Below are 10,243 nucleotides of genomic sequence, written 5' to 3'. Positions count from 1 at the left end.
AAACAAATAAGAAGGAAGCCATTAGTTGAAGGTCATCTTGGTAACCAGAGCTTGTATATAAGCAAACCAGAACTTAACTTGAAATATTTCTTGTAATTGACTTTAAAACAAAATGAGCCTCAGCCAATTGCAAGCAGCCAACCAGTCAATTGGTTATTTAAATAGAGACCTCACATCAGACCATACTCAAATAAAGCAAACACTTACTTGTAGCCAATCAGGTAATTTTGCTTCCATGTTCGGCCTATAAAAGTTTGCTGCTCATGCTGCTGGAGTAAAGCTCTCCGAACCTCTTTAAGTTCTGATCACTGCCCAATTTATGAATCATTCTTTGCTCAAATAAAATCTGTTAAACTTGTCCAAAGTTTTTCTTTTAACAATTTGGTGTCAGAAGTGAGATCTGAAGGAGCCCTTTGGCAACTCCCAGGAGCACTGAGTGATCTAGTAAAGGTGCACACCAGGCTCATTGTGCCCATTGCTCTTCCACTACAACTGAAGGTCATGAGTGAGTTCCTTCTTAGTTTCCAACTCTGCAAATTTATATTTTGAGCTGTCTCTCTAACTTGATTTGAATAAGTATTTAGCCAGACTGGATTCAAAATCAAATTGGATCTGATGATTAACTTTACTGAATCCAGTTAGAAGCCTTGGATAGTTGTCTTCTGAAAATGAGTTCTTCAAAGATTCCAGGAGTCTGGGGCTCCATTTTGTGATACACTAGCTACATTTATGTACAAAACTTATGGTTCAAAAACCTGTGTATTTTTGGAAAAATAGGTTAATCTTACTAAAGACAATGTAATTACATTGTTAACAACAGGGAAGTTTAAACTGGCAAGGCATATTAGAAGAAAAAAACAGGTTCCTAAATGCCTCAAAAACAATGGGATATATTTTTAATTGGTATGCTGAGGCTTCTAAAAGACTAAATGAATCAAAGACTGCCTTTCCAAAAGCCTCTTTGCAAATGGTAAATGAGAACTCTTAAGTCTTTTTTTCACGAGTACTCATTAAAAACTTTAGCTATAACCAAGAGTCCGCTAAATGAGTCATTCAAGAAAAGTAAAAAAAACAAAATCAAAACTTTAGCTATCTAGATCAGCAGTGTTGTTCCACTGGCCAGAAATACAGCTCAAATCCAGATATTTTTAATAAATTAACGAGCTTTATAATATTGTACCTGGCACATGACTTTAAAATTTAAGAATGAAAGCTTCAGCCAGTAACAAACAGCCAACCAGGTTATTGGAGATACAATTAGGGACCTCCCATAGGACCATATCCAAATAATGCAAATGATTCATTATACAATACTCAAATACAGCAAATGTCTAGATATAGCCAATCAAGTAATTTCTCTACCTTGCTTCTGTATTCAGCCTATAAAACTCACTGCTAACACAGCTAGGTAGCTCTCTCTGGAGCTCTTCCGGTTTTGAGTGCTGCCAATTCATTAATTGTTCTTTGCTCAGATAAACTCTATTAAATTTAATTTGTGACCAAACATGGTGCCTCATGCCTACAATACCAGCACTTTGGGAGGCCAAAGCAGGAGGATTGCTTGAGCCCTGGAAGTAAAAGATGCAGTGAGCTATGATCATACGAATGCATTCTAGCCTGGGCAACAGAGCAAGATCCTATTTCTTAAAAAAATAAATTAAATAAATGTAATTTGTCTAAAGTAATTTTATAATGGTATGTATGTGTGCATGTATGTAACTATTTTAATTTTTGTTCTAGATAATTTATATATTTCAAATAGACAAAAATTAGTATCGTTTACAGTGTCTTAAGATAAATTGCCTTTGAATGAGAGTTTTCGTCTCTATAGTTTGAATTCTACATATGTCTAGATATGTCTAGAAAACTTACTACTGTGGAGAATAAAGACTGATGAAATCAAATGAGGGAAGGGGAAGACATGTGTTTTTTCTTTTTAATTTCTGTAATACTGTCATTCTGGTGGTTGGGAGAGTTTCATATTTTCTTTAGATATCATTAGGCACCAAAGCTCTTACAGAACAACTCTAATGCAATATGAATTCTGCCATTTTGCCAGCACTGATACGGCTCTTGGGCTAACTATTCTATTAACACTATTAATTATATTCATATTGATTTTCTTTCAAATCTTATAAACTGGGGGATGCTTCTGGGGATTTGAGTCCACATTCCATTTTAAGGCCGTATATTCAGTTTTTATAAATTGTACTTAGAAGCCCAATGATTATCCTTGTTCATCTTGTATTATGTCTTCTTTATCTTCTAGACCCCAAGCTAACTGTGCCATCATTTCTTCTTTTCTGGTCTTCTTTGAGTTCTTGCAATAGTCAGAGAGGTCAAGGCACTTTTATTCCTGAGCCAGTGGCTGCCATCTTGCATTCATGGAAATGGTATTTAAAATCATGAGAGTGGGTAAGGTCACCAATGGGGTGAATGTTCATAGAGGTGAAATGAGATACAAGAACTCCTACTTCCTTTCTCTTTCCCCAACTTTTTTAGGGATGAAGAAAAAGTCATAGGCTGGTGGCAAAGCTGATTCTTTAAGAATTTGATGCTGCTTTAAGATAAGCACATGTAAGTCACACTTTGGAGCATGCAGAAATGAGAAATGAGAAAACAATCCAGCAGCTAAATGACAGAAGCCATGGAGAGAAACAAATGCAGCAAATCCTGTAATTACTGCAGCTTAGCCAGCCATGCTGCTCGACTGCCTGTGGCTGTGGTTGAGCTTTATATTTTGTTTGTTTCGTGGTGGTCTCATTTTGGAAGGAAGAGAAAATAACAAGAAAACAAAGTTTTGTCAGTATTTTAGGACAAAAAATAACTTCCAGGTTCTATCCTTCAACTTTTGGCATTCTTTATTCCTGTCCTAAGAGCTGATGAGTAGAATTAACCAAAAAGCTACAAGGTCTTGGGTAAATAAAGGTTCAGTTTTATTCATTGAGCTATGCTTTAGAAGGCAGAAGTAGTAGGTAGGCAGATAGGTAGGTAATAGGTAGGTAGATAGATAGGTAAATAGATGGATAGAGATGTACAGATAGAGTTGTGTATGTATATATATATATAAAGGTATATTAAGTATGCATATAAATAAGAAGGATGACATTAACAGGCATTTTCTAGTGAATTAAGAGTTAGCCAGGAAATCTAACCATGACACCTTCAACCCCTCCACCCAGAATCCCAGTTAACCTGGTATTTACCAGACACTATTGTTGAATCCATGGGAGCAGGACTTTTCAAGTTGGTGTCTACACACACACACACACACACACACACACACACACACACATAATTAATATATATGTATTGTGTGTATATATAGTGTGGTGTGTGTGTATATATATACACACATACACACATATGTATTGTGTATATAAACACACCACATATATATTGTGTATATATATACACACATATATATTGTGTATATACACACACGTGTATATATATAAATACACACCATATGTATATGTATACACACACATATGTATTGTGTATATATGTATAAACACATATATGTATTGTGTATGTATATATACACACCACATATATATTGTGTATATACACACACCACATATGTATTGTGTGTATATATAGTGTGTACATACACACACACACAAACACATAATAAGGCTGGTATTAACAGACACTATTGTTAATTTTTCAAATACATATATATTACTGTGATTTAATACACATATATAATCTTGCACATATATATGTATAAAATGTATAGTCCTTAAAATACTGTCATTAAAAAACACTATTGCTGATTTTTCAAACATATATACAATATCTCAACTTACTGTTATATAATACACATATCTAAATAATCTCACATATATATTACATGCATAACATACATAGTAAGGCTGGCATTAATAGACACTATAGAACCACTGGGAGCAGGACTTTTCAAGTTCTAAGTGCATGAACCATTTAAAGAAAACACTACCCAGCCCTTAGAGGATTAGGCTGTGGGTCTTTAACTTCTTTGTGCCTTTGGCCACGTTATCAGTTGGTACAACTCCTCTTTAATGATCAACCCCAAGCCATCCAGTTTGCCACAGCCGAAACAACCTTGGCCCTAACAGATGGAAGAATGGTCCCACTTGAGGCAAGTTATTAATGAAGTTGTTAGCAGGAACTTTATTAGCTCCTGCCAGAAATTACAGTCAGGATGCTTTGTGAGCTAGAAGAAAGAGTGGAGATCAAGATGAGCTGTTTTCAAGTCATCTGGAGTGGCTCCAGAGAGGCTCCATCTGATTGGCTGGGAAGGTCATAAGCCTAGCCAATCAGAATATTCAAGAGGCATGTTAAGCAATTTCGTCCAACCTGGAAGGTTAAGATGCAGCTTGAATGTAGTATTGTAACATCTCTTTTCTTTTTCACCAGCCAGACTATCCCCTTGCTTACGTGACTTTTATAAAAGACCCAAGAAAGTAACCCCAAAGCTATTGTAGAAAAAAAGATAGCATTAAGATTTTTGCCCTTTCATTCTCTTCCTCCTCTGGCCATGCCTCTCCGCTCCTCGGATCTTCCACAGCCTGGAGGGAGGGTCTTGCATCTCACTCCACCATTCTCTTTTTATTTATTTTCCTTCCTTCCTTCCTTCCTTCCCTTCCCTCCCTTCCTTCCCTTCCCTTTCTTCCCTTTCTTTCTTTCTCTTCTGGAACAAGAGAGCTGAGTTTTGAAAGTCAGTTTTAGTCAGGGCTTTTTTTTTTAAATTAACATTTTGTGTTATGTGACACTGCCAGGCTGGGATTGACTTACCAAATAAAAGGACATTAGAAATCCACAGAGTCAGATCGATCTTTCTCAACACAAATTAAAAAGCCACTACTAAGTAGCAAGGGGTTGAAGGCATCTCCAACTAATTGGCACTCATAGTGCTTTCACTTGCTGCCAAATTCCAGAGAGCTGGCTCTCAATGCTGCCCCACCAAATGAGGCCAGTTCTCTACAGGGCTTGTGTTGCTAAGCTGCTAATTAGAGTGATGTGGGATACAAAACACCCCTAATAGAATGGAGTTTCTTCTTGGCATAGATGCTTCCCTGAAACTCGAAGCGTTTTAAATGCCCCCTAAAACTCTTCCTGCCATTTTGTAACTTGCCTCGATCAATGGTGATGAAACTGCTAAGCAGTATCTGTTCTCACTGCATAATGCAATATCCACTCCCTAACAATGGAGGGGACTGAACAGGGTGGAAAGATCATTGGAGCAAGAAGCATATTTCATATCAGTGGGTCAGTAGACCATGATTTATGAAATCCACATCTTTTAAAAGATGAAACAGAATAATGCTCTTTGCAAACTTTAAATTCTCAGGGTTTTTCTAGTCAGTTGGTTGTTTAGAGCCATCTTTTTCACCCCTGGCTGCACATGAGAATGACCTGGTTGGGGTACTGGTGCCCAGCAGATGCCAATCATCCAGAAATTCTGAAGATGGAAACCAGACATCAGAACCCTCCTTTCTCCAATCTCCCTAGTTGATTGCAATATGAAGGTCGGATTGAGAACTGTAGTTCCACAGGAATAAAGTTTATTGTTTCAAATGATTTTTATATACGTAGAATGGGGAAAAAACGTGTTGTGTAAAATATTTTAAAACCTGATCGTTAAAATCCCTGTTTAACCTCATGGCTTTGGATATGTCCATTCACAGAGTAGGTTTTACCTGAAAAATTAATGTTTTTTTCAGAGGTATGGAGAAAACGATGAGGAGCTGTATCAGTTTTCTGGGGCAGCTAGTAACGCATATTAGGTGACTTGAACAAGGGAAACTTATTTTCTCCCTTCTTAAGTGTAGAAGTCCAAGATCAAGGTGTTTGCAGAGTTGTTTTCTCTGAAGCCTCTCTCCTTGGCATGTAGATGACCATGTCTTCTTGCATCTTCACGGGATCTTCTGTGTGCGTGTCTGTGTCCTAATCTCCTCTTCTCGAGGATACCAGTCATGTTGGGATTTGGTCCACACATATGACCTCACTTTACATGAATTACCTTTATAAAGGCCCTATAGCCAAACATAGTCACATTCTAAAGTACTTAGAGTTAGGATGCCAATGTATGAATTTGGAGGGGGGCCATAATTCAGTCCATAAAAGGCATATTAAAGTAATAGTGGATTTTGTGTGTGTGTGTGTGTGTGTGTGTGTGTGTGTGTGTGTGTGGTAGAGTGATGGTTAAGATTCAGTGTCAACTTGATTGGATTGAAAGATGCAAAGTATTGTTCCTGGGTGTGTCTGTGAGGGTGTTGCTAAAGGAGATTAACATTCGAGTCAGTGGACTGGGAGAGGCAGACCCACCCTCAATCTGGGTGGGCACCATCTAATCAGCTGCCAGCACAGCTAGAATAAGGCAGGCAGAAGAAGGTGGAAGGAGCTGACTTGCTGAGTCTTCCAGCCTTCATCTTTCTCCTGTGCTGGATGCTTCCTGCCTTCAAACATGAGACTCCAAATTCTTTAGCTTTTGGACTCTTGGACCTACACCAGTGGTTTGCCAGGGGCTCTCAGGCCTTTGGCCACAGACAGAAGACTGCACTGTCAGCTTCCCTACTTTTGAGGTTTTGGGATTGAGACTGGCTTCCTGTACCTCAGCTTGTAGGCAGCCTATTGTGGGACTTCGCCTTGTGATCATGTGAGTCAGTACTCCTTATTAAACTCCCCTTCGTATATATCCATCTATCCTATTCTGTCCCTCTAGAGAATTCTAATACAGGTGGCAGTGGCAGGGAGGTGAAAATTCCTCTTTACATCAAATTTATTATTATTTTTTAAGACGCTGAGAATAGATTCAAAAATTGCCTGGGCATGTGTAATGTAAAGATCTTGAACCAGGGCCCATCATGATGGGAAGATTGTGCCAGAGGAAGGAAGTCTTAGGACCCACTGAAACTCTAGTGCTGCAGGGTTTCCAGGAGATGCCTTGTAAAGACATAAAGAATCACCTACTCATTTGAACTCTTCAATTGCCTCCATTGTTCAGAATGCACCAGACAGCCTAGATTGCTCTAAGAGCATGGCGTAATAGACCTTCCCTTCCCAAGAGATCTCTTCTTTCTTGGCTCCTCAAATACTTACAAAATTTATATTCCTTTAAAAGGTTAAAAAGTCTGTACAATGTGTGAGGTCTTGGTGGTATTGAATTGTAGACATCTGTTAAGTTAAAATACTGAAAAATGATTTTTTTTTTCACCTTAGTAATCCATTCCTTAAAATTGTGATTCCTGGGAAGTATCACCTCATGGGTTTGAATTTTAGTACTGAGTTTAGCTTTTATAATATTGAATATTTCCAGAGATGAGAACGAGGGCAAACATAGAAGCAAAACAGAAGGGGAAATCACAATATCTGTGTGTGTATGTGTGTGCATGTGCATGTGTATGTTCATGTGTGCACATATGTATGTGGGTATTATGTGTGCATGTATGTATGCGTGTGCACGTCACATGTGTATATGTGTGTGTGCACATGTATGCATGTGTGGAGGTGCATACATGTATATATTATGTGTCTGTGCATACGTGCGCACGTGTATGCATGCATGCATGATATATATGCATGCGTACATATGTATGTGTGCGCACACTTGTGTATGTGCATGTGTGTTATCTGTTGAGTGTGTAGGTATAGGGTGCACAGTTAAGGGAACATAGAACCAGAAAGAGCAAAATACAAGCTCATGGAGGATGTGATCTACCTGAGTTGTGGATTTAGACCTGTCCAGAGAGATGTGATATTCTGAATGTGGATTAGTTTGAATGAATCTCCCAGTTCCTTGACTTTTTCTACAACAAGAACAAAGATAATCACCATTCGTGCAGATTCAGTGCCCCAAATCTATTGATGTGCCATTTCTCTAGCAGAGTAGATTATTTCTGAGAACGTTACATGTGCATAGCACTATGCAGAGAGCCATGGCCAACATAAAAAGCTGAAAGATATACTCAGTGAGCTTAGAGTTTAGTTGGGCAGACAGTGTATACTGTTGAAGATAAAGCTGGACACTAGTCAAAGTGACAAGGATAGCCCTTAGCAGTAGTATATTATTGCAACAGGGAAAAGAGTCCAGCATGAAGTGACCTCAATTGTGATTTGTGCAGAGTTGACCAGGCATTTTAAAAAGAGAAGGAAAGACTGGGGAGGAAGACAGGGTGTTTCTCAATAGAGTCAAGGAAGTGAAAAATTACAGAAGGTGGGAGAGAGGGTTGGTTCACATGAAACCTGTCTGGGGTTACTCACCGACTCTGACTGAAGTTAGGCTCTCATCCTCCCAAAGAGCCTGGGAGACAGGGCCCTACTTCAGGTAATGGCTGCAACCAATAGTAAATTCCTTTGACAGCCTCGAGTTTTCTCAGGTAGTCACATTAAGGAAGCTGGGGTCATCTTGGGGACGAGGCTTTGAACTGTCAAAAAGTATGTTTGTGCTTGTTCAAGACTATAGGTCAAAGTTGAGGTCTAGTAAAGAAGAGAGCTCAGAGGAGCCTGGTTAGGGTGTGGTCCAAGAGTGTTTGTCAATACACAAGTTCAAAGATAAGCAACACCATGAAACTTACAGAGCAATGCAAAGGCTATCATGGGGTTATGATATATGAATGCCCATGTAGTGCCCCAAAGGAAAAAAATCCAATCCTTTCAGAACCAAAGGCTGCATTAAGAGATGTGAATTTGGAGCCATCCATGTGGACTAGACTCAGGACAAGGAAAATAGGGAAGAGAAACTTTGAGAATGAAAGGACTAGGATAGTTCTCATAATGAGTCAGGCACAGCCATTTCCATTTGTTTGTTTTTCACTGATTTGCATTGAGCAGATATCAAATTCAGGAGAAAAGCACTGAACACATTTGAAATAAAATGTAAGTCAAATTTTAGTCAATCTCTCAGTTTTGAACAGGTCTTTCTTTCAGTCCCATTCCTACCCTAAACAAAAAGGCAAACACACACATGACTTCACGACCAGCTCACACTGTGATTACTGTCAGTGGGAAACTAGATCTTAGCTAGGGGCATGGTAATTTAAAAGGGTTCAGTTTGGCCCGCAATAAAAACTGGTCATTACAGAACATGTGAGACCTGACCCTCCTTCACCAGCCTGCCCAGTGTGGCTAAAATTGGCATCCTGAATTAGAAATTGCTCAGGAGAGAAAACACATCATGCGCTGAGGGACTTTCAAAACTCTTTTCTTGGTCCAAAAGGAAACTAGGCCAAAAACAGCAACCAGAGTAGACTCAAGTTTATAAAAGCTATCTAGATTCCACCACAGGAATGTGAAGGAAACTTAGGTCTTTCTTTTCCTTTTTTTTTTTTTTTTTTGAGACAGGGTCTCATTCTGTCACCCATACTGGAGTGCAGTGGCGTGATCTTGGCTTACTGAAACCTTGACCACCCAGACTCCGGTGATCCTCCCACCTCAGCCTCCAGAGTAGTTGGGACCACAGACACGCACCACTATGTGCGAATAATTTTTGTATCATTTTTTGAGATGAGGTTTCACCATATTGGGCAGGCTGATCTTGAACTCCTGTGCTCAAGTGATCTACCTGCTTCAGCCTCCAAAAGTGCTAGGATTACAGGGGTGAGACACTGTGCCCGGCCATTAGTGTGGCCGGCCAAAAGATAGAAGCAATATCTTTTTACCTAATTTGCTTTTTAAAAAGAAGTTGCTGTCATGCTTGGGTTCCTGTCTCTTTTCTACTATTTTTTTTTTTTTAATTCAGTTACTTCAAAATAAAAGCCAAGAATATGGGCTGCCATAGGAGATGGCTTCTTAAACGAGGAAGACTTTTCTCAAACTCCTGCCCCAGGCTACAATATAAGTGGTGGAATACTAACCTGCTCTTTGGGCTTGGGAATGTGTGAGCACAGGGGGCATGATTTGATTTCCCTTTCTCGCTCCGAGACCCACATCCCCCTTCATCTACCTGGTAGGCAGTGAGCCTTTGTGCGACCTACTTGCTCTCACACAGACCTCAGGTTATTACTACCCTGTCTTTTGTTCTTGTTAGTAGTAGGAAAAACGCGTCCTTATAAATGGTTAAGTCTACTATTGTAAGTAAACCAAGATAATTGCATGGCTTTGGGTGAGTGGCTGACTAGCTTTCCTTGTTCATAGCTCTACTGGGTAGGCAGCAGAAGAGAATGACAGTGAACTTGAAATATGAGTGAAGCTTCTCCTTACCCAACTCCATGCTTTGTCCTCCTACTCTTCCTGTTCCTCCTCTTGGAAACATCCAGTT

The 10,243-nt window shown here is 39.3% G+C and overlaps 1 pseudogene; it reads right to left on the bottom strand.

Annotated features, from left to right (window-relative positions):
* Positions 1 to 1,954: 1,954 nt before the first annotated feature.
* On the bottom strand, positions 1,955 to 7,821 carry LOC108309033 (annotated as a pseudogene).
* Positions 7,822 to 10,243: the final 2,422 nt, after the last annotated feature.

This window comes from Cebus imitator, unplaced genomic scaffold, assembly GCF_001604975.1.
Source record: "Cebus imitator isolate Cc_AM_T3 unplaced genomic scaffold, Cebus_imitator-1.0 Scaffold5, whole genome shotgun sequence".
In the NCBI taxonomy this organism is placed as follows: Eukaryota; Metazoa; Chordata; class Mammalia; order Primates; family Cebidae; genus Cebus; species Cebus imitator.
The sequence above is the reverse complement of the archived record's forward strand: the minus strand, read 5'-3'. Positions and strand labels throughout refer to the sequence as shown.